This window comes from Eurosta solidaginis, chromosome X (assembly GCF_040869045.1).
Source record: "Eurosta solidaginis isolate ZX-2024a chromosome X, ASM4086904v1, whole genome shotgun sequence".
Lineage (NCBI taxonomy): Eukaryota > Metazoa > Arthropoda > Insecta > Diptera > Tephritidae > Eurosta > Eurosta solidaginis.
The window spans coordinates 160,140,986-160,162,375 of NC_090324.1; the positions used below are offsets into that span (position 1 = coordinate 160,140,986).

General features: G+C 25.4%; 1 pseudogene; it reads left to right on the top strand.

The window, feature by feature from the left end:
• Positions 1-4,445: 4,445 nt before the first annotated feature.
• Positions 4,446-5,363, top strand: LOC137235225 (NADH-ubiquinone oxidoreductase chain 2-like; annotated as a pseudogene).
• The last annotated feature ends 16,027 nt before the right edge of the window (positions 5,364-21,390 follow it).

Below are 21,390 nucleotides of genomic sequence, written 5' to 3' on the forward strand. Positions count from 1 at the left end.
ACGCTGGCAACAGGAATGGAGCTGCAGCACTGCAGGCAAGTGGACCAGGGAACTGATTCCCGAGCTGGAGCCATGGTTAGAACGGCCACATGGAGAGGTCGACTTCTATCTGACACAGTTTTTAAGTGGCCACGGCTACTTCCGGGAATACCTCCACAGGATGGGCAAGGTTGAAAATCCGAATTGCTTATACTGTGGGCTCATAGACGACGTACGCCACACCTTTTTCGAATGCGATCACTTCGCACAGCAACGAAGAAGAGTGGAAGTAACACTAGGCGGCCTATCCCCGGGCAGTGTCATCCATAAAATGACCTGCGGAAATGACAGATGGGACATGGTCAGCAGATATGCAAGGACTATTCTCCTCGCTAAACGGCAAGATGGTTGCTTAGCCCAATAACGTGAGAGTAGCCAAAGAGCTCACGTAGCGTGCTTCCGTGCCCGAAGTTATGCTAAACGCGGTCCCAGGTGCGGAAAATGCGCGGGCCGTGGGAGGTTAGGTTTTAGTGGGTAGACCATAAAGAAAAAGAAAGGGAGTCCTACACTCGGAGAGGCTCGCTGCTACAGAGAGTAGCACCGAGGCTTAACAACCCGGTTAGTGCATAAAGCATTTCCTCCTTCCACGTAACAAAAAAAAAAAAAAAAAAAACTATCTTAATGAAAAATAATTACATTTTTTATAATAGGGTATCTAATCCTAGTTTAATAATAAAATTTTTAAGACTTAAATAAAATCAATTTAAAAACTATTATAAATTTAAAATTTCACTTAATAAATTTATATGTATATTTAATTTATATCTTACATCGAAAAATTTTTACTTGTATTATTTGTATAACCGCGGATGCTGGCACAAATTTAACCAATACTAAATAAAATTACTAATTCCAATCTTAATTGATTAATAAAACTAATTACTGAGAATAAAATTTAAATTATTAATTATTAAAATAAATAATAATACACACAAAAATTTACATATAAAATAAATTTCTAATAAAAAATAAGCTAAAATAAAACATTATATTAAAAATAAATTTATAAAAAAAATATAAAAATAAATAATAAATATTAAATTCAAATAATAAAAACAATTAATTTTAATAATAAAAATATAAATTATAAAAATGACTAATAATTTAAAATTTTTAATATTATAAATTACTAATTATTATCAAATTAATAATTTTATATAGTAATTTACCTCCCTAAAAATTTTTTCATAAATTAATTTAATATAAAATACAAAATAATATAAAAGTTATTAATAATTTAAAATTTTTAATAAAAATCAATCTCATAACAAAATATAAAATAAAAACGACTAATAATTCTAGAATCTAAACTATTTTTTTCTAACAAAATAAAATAATTTATTTAAATTTTTGAAATTCATATTTTATATCAATAAATAACTATATAAAATAATTTAAATTCAATTTTCATTTATAAATTATTTTCAATTTTATACTCTAATACTTAACCTCAATATTTAATATAAATTATCACAAAAATGATTAATAATTTAAAATTTTTAATAAAAATCAATTTCATAATAAAATATAAAATAAAAACGACTAATAATTCTAGAATCTAAAATATTTTTTTCTAACAAAATAAAATAATTTATTTCAATTTTTAAAATTTATATTTTATAGAGATAAATAACTATATAAAATAATTTAAATTCAATTTTCATTTATAGATTATTTTCAATTTTATACTCTAATACTTAACCTCAATATTTAATATAAATTATTATAGAAATGATTAATAATTTAAAATTTTTAATAAAAATCAATTTCATAATAAAATATAAAATAAAAACGACTAATAATTCTAGAATCTAAAATATTTTTTCTAACAAAATAAAATTTATTTCAATTTTTAAAATTTATATTTATTATTAATAAATATAAACTTACTACATTAAATAATTTAAATTAAATCTTAATTTATAAATTATTTAAAATTTATATTAACATTTAACTCCTCACATTTATAAAATATTAAATATTATAAAAATAATTAATAATTTTTAAATTTTTAATAAAATAAATAATTAACAACTAACCCCTAATTAGCTAGTAATTAATATTCAATAAAATAAAATAAAATTATCAAAAACAATTAATAAATATAAAATCTTTAATAAAATTAAATAATTTATAGTTATTAAATAAAATCAAAAATAATTAATAATTTTAAAAATTTAATAAAAATCAATTTTATAATAAAAAATTATATAGAAATGATTAATAATTTAAATCAATTTTTTTTTAACAAAATAAAATAATTTAATTTCAATTTTCAATATTATTATTTAATATTAATAGATAATTATATTTAATAATTAAAATTATATTTTTATTAATAAATTATTTTTAAATAAATATTTAAATGTAGTAATTAACCTCCCTAAAAATTTTTTCATAAATTCATTTTGTAATAAAAATGTAAATATTATGAAAATAATAATTTTAAAATTTTTAATAAAACAAATAATTAATAACTAACCCCTAATTAATTATTAATTAATATTCAATAAAATAAAATAAAATTATTAAAAATAATCAATAAATATAGAATTTTTAATATTATAAAAATTTAATTGTTAATAAATATTTAAACAAATAATTTTAAAAAATAATTAACAATTTAAAATTTTTAATAAATAATTAATAATTAACCCCTAATTAATTATTAAATAAAATTAAAAATAATCAATAATTATAAAATTTTTAATAAAAATCAATTTCTTAATAAAATATTAAACAAAAATAATCAATAATTTTAAAATCTACAATTATTATATTTTAATAAAATAAAATAATTTAATTTCAATTTTCAATATTATTATTTAATATTAATAGATAATTATATTTAATAATTAAAATTATATTTTTATTAATAAATTATTTTTAAATAAATATTTAAATATAGTAATTAACCTCCCTAAAATTTTTTCATAAATTCATTTTGTAATAAAAATGTAAATATTATGAAAATAATAATTTTAAAATTTTTAATAAAATAAATAATTAATAATTAACCCCTAATTAATTATTAATTAATATTCAATAAAATAAGATAAAATTATCAAAAATAATCAATAAATAAAAAATTTTAAAATTGTAAAAATTTAATTATTAATAAATATTTAAACAAATAATTTTAAAAAATAATTAATAATTTAAAATTTTTAATAAATGATTAATAATTAACCCCTAATTAATTATTAAATAAAATTAAAAATAATCAATAATTTAAAATTTTTAATAAAAATCAATTTCATAATAAAATATTAAATAAAAATAATCAATAATTTTAAAATTTTTTATTTATTTTTTATAAAATAAAATAATTTAATTTTCAATTTTTAAAAATAAATACTTAATATTAATAAATAATAAAATATAGTATATAAAATTTACATTTATTAAACAATAAAATTTAAATAAAATATAAAATTATAAATAATAAATTTTAAAATTATCAAATTCCACAATTTTAAAGACAAATAATTTAAAAATTTTTAATTTTTAACAAAATTTCAATTTTTACAATATTAAAAATTTCAAATTATTAATCATTTCTATAATTTTTTTTTTTTATTGCAAAAAATTTCGAAATTTTTAAAAAAAATTTTAAAATTTTGTTATTGATTAATTTTCTTTATACCAAAATAGACACTTTCCATTCAATTATTTTATATACATGACATTTTATTTAAAAATTATGTTTCATTCATTATAATTTATAGATATACTATAAAGATCAATAAATATCTATATATATATAAATATTTAATATATTAATAGATGCATACTAATCTTGTCCAAAAAAACCCTAAAATTTAAAAATAGAGATTAGTATATTAAAATTTGATTATTAATATTATAATCTATTATTAGAAATTTTAATAAATCTAAATATTAAATATAAATAAACGATATATATTATATATCTATATTAAAGTTGTGATTTTAACTCTCATACCTATCTATATTAGAATTTTTTATTACTTAAATAAAATTAAAATCAGTAATTTTTCAAACACCAATTTTAATTATTTAATATATTACATATTTAAAATTAATTTTTCATAAATTTTTCTAAATTATTAGTATAAAAAAAAAAAAAAAACATGTTTATTTTATGATGAAATTTAATCTTTAATTTTAAAAAAGATAATTTTTCATTCTAAAAAGTACAATAGAAACCGTCTATTTTAAATTAATGAATTGCCTGAAAAAAGGGTTATCTTGATAGGATAAATAATGTAATTCTATTACATTCATTATATTTAATGGAATTAAACCATTTCTAAAAGTATCAAAAACTTATGTGCATCTTACACTAAAATATAAAAAGATAAGCTAATAAAGCTACTGGGTTCATACCCCATTTATAAAGGTTATAAATCCTTTTCTTTTTAATTATTAATAATTCTGCAAAAATTATATTCTTTTCAATATTACTAATAAGAACAATAATCACAATTTCATCAAATTCTTGATTAAGAGCTTGAATAGGTTTAGAGATTAATTTATTATCTTTTATCCCCCTAATAAGAGATAATAACAATAATAATCTAATATCTACAGAAGCTTCTCTAAAATATTTTTTAATCCAAACAATTGCATCAGCAATTCTATTATTTTGTATTATCATAATATACATAAATACTTTATTAATACAAAATGATTATTTATTTAGTAAATGAATTTTAATTTCTTCTTTATTATTAAAAAGAGGTACTGCTCCTTTCCATTTTTGATTTCCAACAGTCATAGAAGGATTATCATGAAATAATAATTTAATTTTAATAACATGACAAAAAATTGCCCCTATAATATTAATTTCTTATTTAATTAATATTAATTTTATAAATATTGTTATTATTATATCAATTATTATTGGTTCTTTAGGAGGATTAAATCAAACTTCATTACGAAAATTAATAGCTTTTTCATCTATTACTCATTTAGGATGAATATTAGCAGCAATACAAATTAATGAAATATTATGAATGACATATTTTTGATTTTATTCATTTTTATCATTTAGTATAATTTTCTTATTTAAAAATTTTGAAATTTATTATATTAATCAATTATTCAATTCATTTTTCAATTTAAAAATTTTAAAATTTATTTTATTATTAAATTTACTATCTTTAGGAGGATTACCACCATTTATTGGATTCTTACCAAAATGATTAGTAATTCAACATTTAATTATAAATAATCAATACTTATTGACAACAATTATAGTAACAATATCATTAATTACATTATTTTTTTATTTACGATTGTGTTTTTCTACATTCACATTAAACTATTATGAGAATAATTGAATATTTTCAATAAAATCAAATAATTTTTTTATTAAATGAATATTAATAATTTCCTTTTTTTTTTAAGTTAAAAAAACTAATAGCCTTCAAAGCTATAAATATTAGTAGAACCTTTTAAGCCTTAGTAATCTAATTACTCCTTTAGATTTGCAATCTAATGTCATTATTGACTATAAAACTAACTTTAATTAAAAAGAAATATTCTTATAAATAGATTTACAATCTACCGCCTAAAATTCAGCCATTTAATTACACCATTGAATATACCATAAATAAATCGCACTTAGTCGCGACAATGGTTATTTTCAACAAATCATAAAGATATCGGAACATTATATTTTATTTTTGGAGCTTGAGCAGGAATAATTGGAACTTCATTAAGAATTATTATTCGAGCTGAATTAGGTCATCCAGGTAACTTAATTGGAAATGACCAAATTTATAATATAATTGTTACATCTCATGCTTTTGTAATAATTTTCTTTATAGTTATACCAATTATAATTGGAGGATTTGGAAATTGACTAGTACCCCTTATACTAGGAGCTCCTGACATAGCATTCCCTCGAATAAACAATATAAGTTTTTGATTATTGCCCCCATCCCTTACATTATTACTCATCAGCAGTATGGTAGAAACTGGGGCTGGAACAGGTTGAACAATTTACCCTCCTCTTTCATCTACTATTGCACATAGAGGGGCATCTGTTGACTTAGCTATTTTTTCTTTACATTTAGCCGGAATCTCTTCTATTTTAGGAGCAGTAAATTTTATTACTACTGTTATTAATATACGATCAACAGGTATTACATTTGATCGAATACCTTTATTTGTATGAGCAGTAATATTAACTGCTCTTTTACTTTTATTATCCTTACCAGTTCTAGCAGGAGCTATTACTATATTATTAATAGACCGAAATTTAAATACATCATTTTTTGACCCAGCAGGTGGTGGAGATCCTATTTTATATCAACATTTATTTTGATTTTTTGGTCATCCAGAAGTTTATATTTTAATTTTACCTGGATTTGGAATAATTTCTCATATTATTAGACAAGAATCAAGAAAAAAAGGAACTTTTGGTTCTTTAGGAATAATTTATGCTATAATAGCAATTGGATTATTAGGATTTATTTTATGAGCTCATCACATATTTACAGTAGGAATAGATGTAGACACACGAGCTTATTTCACTTCAGCAACTATAATTATTGCTGTCCCTACAGGTATTAAAATTTTTAGCTGATTAGCAACATTACATGGAACTCAATTAACATATTCTCCAACAATACTTTGATCTTTAGGATTTGTATTCTTATTTACCGTAGGAGGATTAACAGGAGTAGTACTAGCTAATTCATCAATTGACATTATTCTACATGACACTTATTACGTAGTTGCACATTTCCATTATGTTTTATCTATAGGAGCAGTTTTTGCTATTATAGCTGGACTCATCCATTGATACCCTTTATTTACAGGATTAACTTTAAATCCTATTTGATTAAAAACTCAATTTTTAATTATATTTTTAGGTGTAAATTTAACATTCTTCCCTCAACATTTCTTAGGTTTAGCAGGAATACCACGACGATATTCAGATTATCCAGATGCTTATACTACATGAAATATCACTTCCACAATTGGTTCATCTATTTCATTAATAAGAATCTTATTATTTTTATTTATTATTTGAGAAAGTATAATTTCTAACCGAATAGTTTTATATCCTATACAATTTAGATCTTCAATTGAATGATCTCAAAATACTCCCCCATCAGAACATAGATACTCTGAATTACCTTTATTAACTAATTTCTAATATGGCAGATTAGTGCAATGGATTTAAGCTTCATATATAAAGATTTTACTTTTATTAGAAATTAAATGACAACATGAGCCACTTTTAGACTTCAAGATAGTGCATCACCTTTAATAGAACAATTGACTTTTTTTCATGATCATACATTAATAATTTTAATTATAATTACAATATTAGTCAGTTATTTAATATTTATATTGTTCTTTAATAAATATACAAATCGAAATTTATTACATGGGCAAATTATTGAAATAATTTGAACGATTCTCCCAACAATTATATTATTATTTATTGCTTTCCCATCACTTCGATTATTATATTTATTAGATGAAATTAATGAACCATCAATAACATTAAAAACTATTGGCCATCAATGATATTGAAAATATGAATATTCAGATTTTTTAAATATTGAATTTGATTCTTATATAATCCCAACAAACGAAATGATTAATAATAATTTTCGATTATTAGATGTAGATAATCGAGTAGTTTTACCTATAAATTCACAAATTCGAATTTTAGTTTCAGCAGCAGATGTTATTCATTCATGAACTATTCCTGCTCTTGGTGTAAAAATTGATAGAACACCAGGGCGATTAAACCAAACTAATTTTATAATTAACCGACCTGGGTTATTTTTTGGACAATGTTCTGAAATTTGTGGAACTAATCATAGTTTTATGCCTATTGTAATTGAAAGAATTCCTATAAAAAATTTTATTAAATGAATTAATAATAATTCATCATTAGATGACTGAAAGCAAGTATTGGTCTCTTAAACCATTTAATAGTAAATTAGCAATTACTTCTAATGAATTTTATAACAAAATTATTTCATAACAAAAAAAAAATTAGTTAAATTTATAACATTAGTATGTCAAACTAAAATTATTAATTATTTTAGTTAATATTTTTTAATTCCACAAATAGCCCCTATTAGATGATTAATATTATTTTTTATATTTTCAATAACATTTATTATATTTAGAATTATTAATTATTATTCATTAATTAATCAAACATCTAAATCTAATTATTTTAAAAATAAAATAATTAATTCATTCAACTGAAAATGATAACTAATTTATTTTCTGTATTTGATCCTTCATCAAGAATTTTTAACTTATCATTAAATTGAATAAGTTCATTTATTGGATTATTAATTATTCCATCAACTTATTGATTAATTCCTTCTCGATGGAATATTATATGAAATTTAATCTTAATATCTTTACATAAAGAATTCAAAACTTTATTAGGACCAAAAAGTTACTCAGGATCTACTTTTATCTTTATTTCATTATTTTCAATCATTTTATTAAATAATTTTATAGGATTATTCCCATATATTTTTACAAGAACTAGACACCTAATTTTTACATTAACAATAGCATTACCTTTATGAATCTGTTTTATAATCTATGGCTGAATCAATAATACTCAACATATGTTCACTCATCTAGTCCCTCAAGGAACACCTAAAATTCTAATACCATTTATAGTTTGCATTGAAACTATTAGTAATATTATTCGACCAGGAACTTTAGCAGTACGATTAACTGCTAATATAATTGCTGGTCATTTACTATTAACTTTATTAGGAAATACAGGATCTTCTATTATTAACATAATTATATTATTATTATTGATTAGTCAAATTGCACTATTAATTCTTGAATCAGCAGTTGCAATTATTCAATCTTATGTATTTGCAGTATTAAGAACTTTATATTCTAGAGAAATCAATTAATTTATTTTATAAAATGAAAACACATGCAAATTATCCTTTTCACTTAGTAGATTTTAGCCCTTGACCTTTAACAGGAGCTATTGGAGCAATAATTTCAATATCAGGATTAGTAAAATGATTCCATCAATATGATATTTCACTATTTTTATTAGGTAATATTATTACAATTTTAACTATTTATCAATGATGACGAGATATTTCACGAGAAGGAACATTCCAAGGACTACATACATTACCTGTAACACTAGGATTACGATGAGGAATAATTTTATTTATTTTATCAGAAATTTTATTTTTTTTATCATTTTTTTTAGCTTTTTTTCATAGTAGATTAGCCCCATCAATTGAATTAGGTATTTTATGACCACCTATAGGAATTAAATCTTTTAACCCCTTCCAAATTCCTTTATTAAATACTATTATTTTATTAACATCAGGAGTAACAATTACATGAGCTCACCATAGATTAATGGAAAATAATTATTCACAAACAACACAAGGATTATTTTTTACAATTTTATTAGGAATTTATTTTAGAATTCTTCAAGCTTATGAATATATTGAAGCCCCATTTACAATTGCAGACTCTATTTATGGGTCTACATTTTTTATAGCTACAGGATTCCATGGAATTCATGTATTAATTGGAACAACTTTTTTATTAATTTGTTTAATGCGCCACTTAAATTATCATTTTTCAAAAACCCATCATTTCGGGTTTGAAGCAGCTGCTTGATATTGACATTTTGTAGATATTGTATGATTATTATTATATATCTCAATTTATTGATGAGGAAATTAATAATTTACTAATATCTATAAAATATAGCCAATTAATTAATAAATCTATATAATATAATTGTATATTTGACTTCCAATCATAAAGACTACTAATAACAGTAGTATAGATAATTTATTTAATCTTAACAATAATAATATTAATTATAATTATTACAACAATTATCATAATTATTGCATCTATTTTATCTAAGAAAACTTTAAGAGATCGAGAAAAATGCTCACCATTCGAATGCGGGTTTGACCCTAAATCATCATCACGATTACCCTTCTCTTTACAATTCTTTTTAATTACAATTATTTTTTTAATCTTCGATGTAGAAATCGTATTAATTCTACCTATAATCATAATTATTAAATTATCTAATATTTTTATATGAACTACTACTTCAATTACATTCATTTTTATTTTAATTATTGGACTTTATCATGAATGAAATCAAGGAATACTAAACTGATCAAAATAATTAAATAAGGGTTGTAGTTAAAAATAACATTTGATTTGCATTCAAAAAGTATTGGTTCTTCAATCTACCTTGAATAATGAAGCAATTTTATTGCATTTAGTTTCGACCTAATCTTAGGTAAATATTTATACCCTTATTCATAATATTAATTGAAGCCAAAAAGAGGCCTATCATTGTTAATGATAAAAATGAGTAAATAAACTCCAATTAAAGAAGTAAGACGATCAAGAAAAAGCTGCTAACTTTTATATTTTAATGGTTTAATTCCATTTATACTTCTATAATTTATATAGTTTAATATAAACATTACATTTTCATTGTAAAATTAAAAAAAATACTGTAATTAATTCATTACATACATATATACATACACATATATATATATATATATATATATATATATATATGTATATATATATTCATATATTAATTTTTATATTCAAAAATTTTTTTATTACCCTAACAACTTCAATGTTATGCTCTAAATTTAAGCTATTTGAATAAAACAATAATAATAATACAATTATTAATATAATAATTCATAAAATAAATAATATTAAATAAATTTTTAAATTATTATTAAGAAAAACAAAAATTAATTGAGAATATTCAATTAAATTATTATATAAATTTTGACTACCTAAAAATTCAGATCAACCTTGATCAAAAGATTTATAAATTATATTTCCTAATATAAAAGGGTAATTAATTAATCCATAAGTAGAAAAATAAATAACTAACCATTAAATAATTATTTAAAGATTTATTAAAATAAAATAAAGATATATTAGAAATTATATATCCCAATACCCCCCCTAAAATACAAATAAATAATGTTGCATATTTTATATAAAAAGGTAAACAAATTATATAAGGAGTAATAAACAACAATCATCTCAATATTCTACCTCCTAAAATTCTTATAATTACTAATCCTATTATACCTCGAAGCATAATTCATCCCTCATCATTTAATATATTTAAAGATCCACAATTTAATTCACCAATTATTGAATAATAAATTAAACGAAATGAATAACATACAGTTAAACCAGTTGAAAAAAAATATAAAAAATATCTAAAAAAATTAATATAATTTATATATAAGAAATTGTTTGGGCAACTGCCCGTAATCCTCCTAATAAAGCATAATTAGAATTTGACGATCAACCAGCAATTATAATTCTATAAACACCTAATCTAGCACAACTTAAAAAAAATAACAACCCTAAATTAAAAGAAAATAATTTAACAAACAAAGGTAAACAAAATCAAACAACTAAAGAAAGAAATAAAGAAAAAATTGGAGAAAAATAATAAGAAATATAATTCGATAATAAAGGATAAGTTTGTTCTTTAGTAAATAATTTAATTGCATCACAAAAAGGTTGAGGAATTCCTAATAAACCAACCTTATTTGGACCTTTTCGAATTTGAATATATCCTAATACTTTACGCTCCAAAAGAGTTAAAAAAGCAACTCTCACTAAAACACAAATAATTAAAATTAATGAACCAATTAAAGTTAAAAATAATTCAAAAATAAACAAGTACTATTTGTAATTAAAAATTACATTTATAAATTCTAAATTTAATGCACTAATCTGCCAAAATAGTTAATTAAATTATATTAATAAAATTCACATAAATAAAATATAATTATTTTAATAACTGGTCCTTTCGTACTAAGATATTATAATATGTATTAAAGATAGAAACCAACCTGGCTTACACCGGTTTGAACTCAGATCATGTAAGGATTTAAAAGTCGAACAGACTTATTATTTAAGCAACTACACCTAAAATTTACCTTAATCTAACATCGAGGTCGCAAACTTTTTTATCAATAAGAACTCTCCAAAAAAATTACGCTGTTATCCCTAAAGTAACTTATTCTTTTAATCATTAATAATAGATCAATAAATCATAAATTAATGATAAAAATTAATTAAAAGTTAATTAAATTTTAATATCACCCCAATAAAATAATTTTAAAAATTAATATAAAATCAATCTAAAAAATAAAAATTTTTAAAATTATAAAGATTTATAGGGTCTTCTCGTCTTTTAACAAAATTTTAGCTTTTTTACTAAAATATAAAATTCTATAATAAATTTATATGAAACAGATTATACTTCATCCAACCATTCATGCAAGCCTTCAATTAAAAGACTAATGACTATGCTACCTTTGCACAGTTAAATTACTGCGGCCATTACAAATTTTCATTGGGCAGGTCAGACTTTAAAATTAACTCAAAAAGACATGTTTTTGTTAAACAGGCGAGTAATATATTTGCCGAGTTCTTTATATAAACTTTTCATTAAAAATTACTTATATATGTATATATACTAATTTAATCATTATTTCTTTTCAAATAAAACTACAAAAATTTTTTTTTAAAAAAATTAAAACATTAATAAATAATATTTAAATAAAATAATTTTTAACAAAATTAATAATAATTGCTAATTCTAAGCATATATTTTTTAACTAATTTATCTCATTTATAATAATTTATTTTAAAGCTTATCCCTTAAAATATTATAATTAATAAATTTATTTATTAACAAAATAAATAAATAAATCAAAAATTACTAAATTAAATTTATTTCTAAAAAAACTAGATATATTTATAAACGAATAACATTTCATTTCTAATAACTTATTTAAAATAATTTTAATACATTAAATTTAATAAATTATTAACTCTTATAAAATCGAGATCAATATTTTTAATATCAATTATTTAATAAACCCTGATACACAAGGTACAAAAAATAAATTTTTCTTATAAAATAAAAATTTTTCAAATTATTTCAATAATCTTTCACAATACAAATAAACTATAATTAAATTTATTTTTTCATTAAAAATTACTAAAACACTAATTTTTATAATTACTTTTAATATAAATTAAACAAATAATAATATAAATAAATCATAAAATAAATAAATAAATAAATATTAAATTCAATTTATATTGATTTGCACAAAAATCTCTTCAATGTAAATGAAATACTTTACTCTATAAGTTTTAAATTGTCATTCTAGATACACCTTCCGATACATCTACTATGTTACGACTTATCTTATTTTAGAATAAGAGCGACGGGCGATATGTACATATTTTAGAGCTAAAGTCAAATTTTTTATCTTTAAAATTTTACTACCAAATCCAATTTCATTAAACATTTAAAATTTAAATTCATTTAAATAATTTTATTGTAACCCATTTCTACTTAAATATAAGCTACACCTTGATCTGATATGAATTTAAATACAAATTATTGAAAATTATTATTCTAATAAAATATTCTGATAACGACGGTATATAAACTGAAAACTAATTTAAGTGAGGTACATCGTGGATTATCAATTATAGAACAGGTTCCTCTGAATAGACTAAAATACCGCCAAATTTTTTAAGTTTCAAGAACATAACTAATACTACCTTAATGAAAAATAATTACATTTTTTATAATAGGGTATCTAATCCTAGTTTAATAATAAAATTTTTAAGACTTAAATAAAATCAATTTAAAAAATATTATAAATTTAAAATTTCACTTAATAAATTTATATGTATATTTAATTTATATCTTACATCGAAAAATTTTTACTTGTATTATTTGTATAACCGCGGATGCTGGCACAAATTTAACCAATACTAAATAAAATTACTAATTCCAATCTTAATTGATTAATAAAACTAATTACTGAGAACAAAATTTAAATTATTAATTATTAAAATAAATATTAATACACACAAAAATTTACATATAAAATAAATTTCTAATAAAAAATAAGCTAAAATAAAACTTTATATTAAAAATAAATTTATAAAAAAAATATAAAAATAAATAATAAATATTAAATTCAAATAATAAAAACAATTAATTTTAATAATAAAAATATAAATTATAAAAATGACTAATAATTTAAAATTTTTAATATTATAAATTACTAATTATTATCAAATTAATAATTTTATATAGTAATTTACCTCCCTAAAAATTTTTTCATAAATTAATTTAATAATATAAAATACAAAATAATATAAAAGTTATTAATAATTTAAAATTTTTAATAAAAATCAATCTCATAACAAAATATAAAATAAAAACGACTAATAATTCTAGAATCTAAACTATTTTTTTCTAACAAAATAAAATAATTTATTTAAATTTTTAAAATTCATATTTTATATAAATAAATAACTATATAAAATAATTTAAATTCAATTTTCATTTATAAATTATTTTCAATTTTATACTCTAATACTTAACCTCAATATTTAATATAAATTATCACAAAAATGATTAATAATTTAAAATTTTTAATAAAAATCAATTTCATAATAAAATATAAAATAAAAACGACTAATAATTCTAGAATCTAAAATATTTTTTTCTAACAAAATAAAATAATTTATTTCAATTTTTAAAATTTATATTTTATAGAGATAAATAACTATATAAAATAATTTAAATTCAATTTTCATTTATAGATTATTTTAAATTTTATACTCTAATACTTAACCTCAATATTTAATATAAATTATCACAAAAATGATTAATAATTTAAAATTTTTAATAAAAATCAATTTCATAATAAAATATAAAATAAAAACGACTAATAATTCTAGAATCTAAAATATTTTTTCTAACAAAATAAAATTTATTTCAATTTTTAAAATTTATATTTATTATTAATAAATATAAACTTACTACATTAAATAATTTAAATTAAATCTTAATTTATAAATTATTTAAAATTTATATTAACATTTAACTCCTCACATTTATAAAATATTAAATATTATAAAAATAATTAATAATTTTGAAATTTTTAATAAAATAAATAATTAACAACTAACCCCTAATTAGCTATTAATTAATATTCAATAAAATAAAATAAAATTATCAAAAACAATTAATAAATATAAAATCTTTAATAAAATTAAATAATTTATAGTTATTAAATAAAATCAAAAATAATTAATAATTTTAAAAATTATATTTTAATTAATAAATTATTTTTAAATAAATATTTAAATGTAGTAATTAACCTCCCTAAAAATTTTTTCATAAATTCATTTTGTAATAAAAATGTAAATATTATGAAAATAATAATTTTAAAATTTTTAATAAAACAAATAACTAATAACTAACCCCTAATTAATTATTAATTAATATTCAATAAAATAAAATAAAATTATTAAAAATAATCAATAAATATAGAATTTTTAATATTATTGTTCGATGATATAAGGCGTGGACTGTATCTTCAAATTAAATGAAAAGAATTGGTCAGATTTTTTGCAAGACAACTCGTTTCTTTATTATAAAGTATAAAAATGTTCTGCGCACTAGTGCAGTCTAATTGCGAATGCTCCTCAAAACATAAAGAAAAACATTTTTCCATAGTGATCTATATTTTTTGGGTACCAAGTGGCGTGATAATTTCTATATACCCGTACATAACGTCACCTGATTCTCTGAGAAACAATAGAACCAGTTTTTATCTTTTATTACATACATATATAGCCTACTATGCGCATGCAAATGTTTGTTATTGGAATTATACTGCGTTAGACACATAAGACCGTACATATGTAGATGCAGACAGATGTTCCGTTGGTTTTTTCAATACAATACCTGCGCTGAATGGGTAAAGGGTGTGTCGTGTAGTTACTGTACATCCTCCCCTCCGCTGGAGGACTCCGATCCTACTGAAATTGGCAGCAAAGCTAATTTGGTTATGGGTCTCATGTATTCACCTTTCGAAGTTTGTATCGTTACTACTCTGACTTTTGTGTCCTCGCTGGGATGTAGTTTAATGACCTTTGCGAGTACCCAATGTGACTGTGGTGCATTTGGTTCCCGAAGAATTACAATATCACCGAGCTTAATATTCGGCTCATTTTTTCGCCATTTTTGTCTTTGTTGTAAACTAGTGAGGTATTCAGAGTGCCACCTCTTCCAAAATCCCTGCGCCATATGTTTAACTTTGTCCCACTGCTTCAATGGGCTTATATTTATATTAGGGTCAACATATCGCTCAGTCCTAGCCGTAAATGGTTGACCAATTAAAAAATGACCTGGGGTCAGTGCATCGATCTCACCATCGTTACTGGGGCATAATGGCCTGGAGTTAAGGAGGGCCTCAATTCTAGTGAGCAATGTATAAAATCGTTCATAAGTTAAAGCGGTTTCACCAATAACGCGCTTTAAATGTGTTTTGACTGATTTGACTCCACTTTCCCAGAGCCCACCGAAATGGGGAGATGAAGGTGGTATGAAGCGCCAGACAATGTTATTCTGTGCAAAGAAATCAGCTGTCTCAGAGGTGTTGTGTTGCTTTCTTACTATGTTTTGCATTTCGTTGAGAATCCGCTTAGTCCCCACAAAGTTAGTCGCGTTGTCTGACCATACCTCTACTGGTTTACCACGGCGCGATATGAACCGATCTAACGCGCCGATATATGATTGGGTCGTCAAGTCGCCCACCAACTCCAAGTGAATTGCCTTCGTAATGAAGCATACGAACAGCGAAATATAGCCCTTCACCTTTCGTGGGACTCTGCCAACCTCTACTTTTAATAGAAAGGGACCTGCATAATCACAGCCCACCTTACTGAATGCGCGCTGAAATCGCACTCTTTCGATAGGTAAATCGGCCATCATTTGTTGTTGTGTCGATTTGCGTAACTTAAAGCAAGTAATGCAGTCGTGGACAACTCGTCGTGCAATGTTGCGTGCACCCAAAATCCAATACTGCTGCCTTATTATAAAAATCAGCTGATTAACGCCGACGTGGAGATTCGCAATATGTATATATTTGATAATCATTTCAGTGACGATATGCTTCGCTGATAGTATTACTGGATGTTTGATGTTGAAGGTTGCTGATGAGTTTTCTATGCGGCCACCCACTCTTAGTACTCCATCTTTGTCTATAAATGGTACGAGGCTAGACAGTTTACTCTTATTTGCGACTGCTTTATGTTCTTTCAACGCGAAAATTTCATCTGCGAACAACTCCTTCTGTACAGTACAAATTATAAGGTTTATAGCATTCTGTCGTTCACATGAAGACAAAAATAACCCGTATGTTTGTTTTCGCAAACAACCGATAAATCTTAAGCAATAAGCTGTGGCACGCACTAACCGAGACCACATAGATATATGTTGTAGTAATGAGCCAAGAACGACATGTTGGTCTGTTGAAATAAGAAAAACTTTAGTAATAGATGGAATGTGATTCTCACGTTCTTCTAAGTTCTCTTGAGATATGTGCAACAGCGATTTCGTTTGTGGCCATAACTCCCTTGCCTCAGCGAGCCAACTTGGGCCGTTCCACCAAATGGTTAGAGATTTTAGCTCGAGTGGCAACACCCCTCGCGAACCAGGATCAGCTGGATTATCTGCGGACCGAACATGGTTCCACTGCGAGCGAGTGTACGATGTTAAAATTTCCGAAGTTCTGTTTGCCACGTACACTGACCACCGCCTTGGCAACGCTGACAGCCAATGTAGAACAATGGAGGAGTCCGTCCACATATAAACGTTAGAGTTATCGAATTCCAATGCCTGCATAACTTGGTTCATCAGTCGGCAAAGCAGTACTGCGCCACACAGCTCGAGGCGTGGTAGTGACACCATCTTAAGCGGAGCTACACGGCTTTTGGCAGCAACGAGATGAGTGTACCTTTTACCTTCATACTCTGATCGGCAATACACCACCGCTGCGTAAGCGTTCTGTGAGGTGTCGCAAAACCCGTGGAGTTCGTTATGGCCAAGTTTAAAAAGTACTCTTCTTGGAATTTGTAATGTATTAAGCATTTCAAGGGTACTTCTTAGATTTTTCCAACGTGTAGCTATTTCCTCAGGCACTTCATCTGTCCATTCCGACTTTATTAACCACAATTCTTGAAAAAGGATTTTAATTAGAACCGTTGTGGGTGTTAGCAAACCCAGTGGATCGAATATGCGAGCAGCATCCGACAATATTGATTTTTTTGTTACCGTAACTGTAGTTGAAGGTGATATGCAGAACTCAAATGCATCAGTTGCTGGGCTCCATTTCATTCCAAGGAGCTTTAAGCATTTCGTGGGTTCAAAGGATACTGCAGACATTTCGCACATATTTTCTGGAAGCTGTTGCAACAATTCAACACAATTACTACTCCACTTTCGTAGGTTCATTCCGGCACTTTTCAGTAGCGCTACGAGCTCACTATGTATTTTAAGAAGATCTTCTACAGTTTCTGCTCCAGTCATCACGTCGTCCATATAAAAATCCTTGGAAATTACTTGTGATCCCAAAGGGTATGTGCTGCTGGATGTGTGGGCCAGTTCATTTAAAACCCTTACAGCCAAGTAGGGAGCGCATGCTGTACCATACGTTACTGTCTTCAATCTGTAATGCTCAACTGGCTGATTAGGGGAACTACGCCACAAAATCCGTTGAAAATCTCGGTGGTAGTCATGCACCCAAATCATACGGTACATTTTCTCTACGTCACCCGACATAATAAATCGATGCCTACGAAATCTTAAAATTATTGAAAATATTTCTAGCAAAAGTGATGGACCAGGAAGCAAAGCTTCATTTAGCGACGAATAATTGCCACTGTGTGCAGAACCATCAAACACTACGCGAAGACGGGTTGTTGTGCTTGTGTCTTTAATCACAGGGTGATGAGGTAAGTAGCAACATTCGGTCGATGGCTTTTCGATTTCAGCTGCTGGCACTAGCTCCATATGTTGCATCGAAAGATAATCTGCCATAAAATTACAATATTGTTGTTGCAATTCGGAATTACCTGCAAGTCTGCGTTCTGTTGCGTAGAATCGTTTTAGTGCGTGTTCGGCGGACTTACCGAAGTCGATCGATTGTGACTTGAATGGTAGTTCGACGCTAAACTTACCATCATCATCCCTCGTATATGTTTGTCGGAATGATTTCTCGGCTTTTTCCTCGTCTTCGGTGTACAATAGTGAACATGGGACTTCCTCCGTTTCCCAAAACTGTGTGAGTGTCCTATCAATGTCGACACTGTTAAACATCACGCCCACGCTTCTCTCATTCACGCGAGTTAAATCACCACCCACAATCCATCCGAGTGTTGTTGAAAATGCGTTCAAACGCTGGTTTTTTCCGCTGATTTTCTCACCCGTTAATACCTCGAAGAATTTTTCGTTTCCCAAGAGAATGTCAACCGGCGACGAAATATAAAATGTTGGATCGGCAAGATCAAGTGATAAAAATGATGAGTACTGCTCTTTCTGAAGATTATGTACGGGAATGGATGAAGAAATGGTTGGCATAATCAGAGCCTCGGCGTTGAATGATTCGCCACCCGTCCTGGCGGTTATGCAAAGGGAGACCCAACCATGAGAAACACCCGTGGATGCATTGTTTAAACCATGTATTGGTATTCTTGAATGCTGACGGCGTAGTCCCAAACGCTGCACGCACTTCTCGGATATTATTGTTTTTTCTGAGCCGCTATCCAATAACATGCGACACTGTTGTTGTATACCATAACAATCAGTAACCTTGCATACTGCTGTGGGCAGAAGTGTATTAATCTCTGGCAATGCGTTGAAGTTTACGTTCACCGCCTTGTTATCATCCTGTCGATCTGGCGATACCTCAGTGGTTTCTTCATGAAGTAGACTGTGATGTCGTTTACGGCAAACGCGGCAAGAGTATTTAGAGCGACAATTGGCTGATATATGCCCTACTCTTAAGCAATTGAAACAAATACGTTTGCTAGCCACAAAATCTCGTCGTTCTTTGACAGCCAATTCTATGAATGCACTGCACTGAGGCAGCTCGTGAGCATCATTGCACCTCACACAGACAGTTTGATTGTTTACTGTTGTTTGGTGAGACTTTACTGAAACTATGCGCTGATGTGATGGTGATGTTGTTGTCAACGCCGCAGACTCCAAAGCAAGACATGTGGTGTCTAAAAAGCTCAAAAATTCATTAAATGTAGGAAAATCGATGTTAGATTTATTGAACTTAGTCCATTCCTTAGTTGTAACTGGATCCAACTTGGACAACAAAATGTGTATTAGCCAGATATCACGCTTTTCTGCATCATTTCCTAATACACGTAATCCGCGCAAAACCTCATCTGCGCCGTCGTATAATTTGCGCAAGTTAATCGATGATTGACTGTTAATAGCTGATATATTTATGAATTTGGTAATATGTGCATTAGCAATAACACCTAATTTGTTGTACCGTGAGCATAGCTTGTTCCAAGCTTCTGAGTAATTATCGTTTGTTTCCGGAATGTGCCCAATTAACTCATATGCTGATTCAGCTAGATAGCCCTTTAGCAGCTGGAACTTTTGGCAAGCAGTATATGTTGTGTTATTGTGTACTGCGCTGACGAAAGAGTCATGAAATGATTTCCACTCAGTAAGTTGACCAGCAAATGCTTTTATTTTTATTTTCGGTAAAAAACTCATATTGGCACTAGACACGTGTTTTGCCAAATTTTGTAGAATGTCAGTCTGTGATGATAAGACAGTCGTCATTGCAGCATCTTGACGAGTTGATTCGAATATAGCTGATGCAGCTCCTGTCGCACGTGACTTTTCAGATATGTAGGCACGTAATTTGCTTTTTAAGCTAAGCATCCGCTCTTCGAACTCTTCCCAATCCGCCTCGATCTCGGATTGTAGCTCTTCTCCATCGTCGCTCTTCTCGATCATTACCCGAACAATGTCCTTGTATTCCCTCCAAATCTCCTCCAAACGTTCCAAGCGACACTCCCAATCTGAAATAGGTTGATCGATTCCGTTGGTGTTCACAAACGTGAACATGCGCGTAATAGCTCCCTTAAGCAGTGCCCGTTTTGACTTTAGTTTCTGCATAATGGTTCACTGCGATTTAACCCAAGCACCATGCGTTTTGCAGAATATTTACAAAAAGAACCCCGTAATAATAAAATAAACCGATTTGTTTGCGTCTGATCCGGATCGAATGACCAAAAAATGTTCGATGATATAAGGCGTGGACTGTATCTTCAAATTAAATGAAAAGAATTGGTCAGATTTTTTGCAAGACAACTCGTTTCTTTATTATAAAGTATAAAAATGTTCTGCGCACTAGTGCAGTCTAATTGCGAATGCTCCTCAAAACATAAAGAAAAACA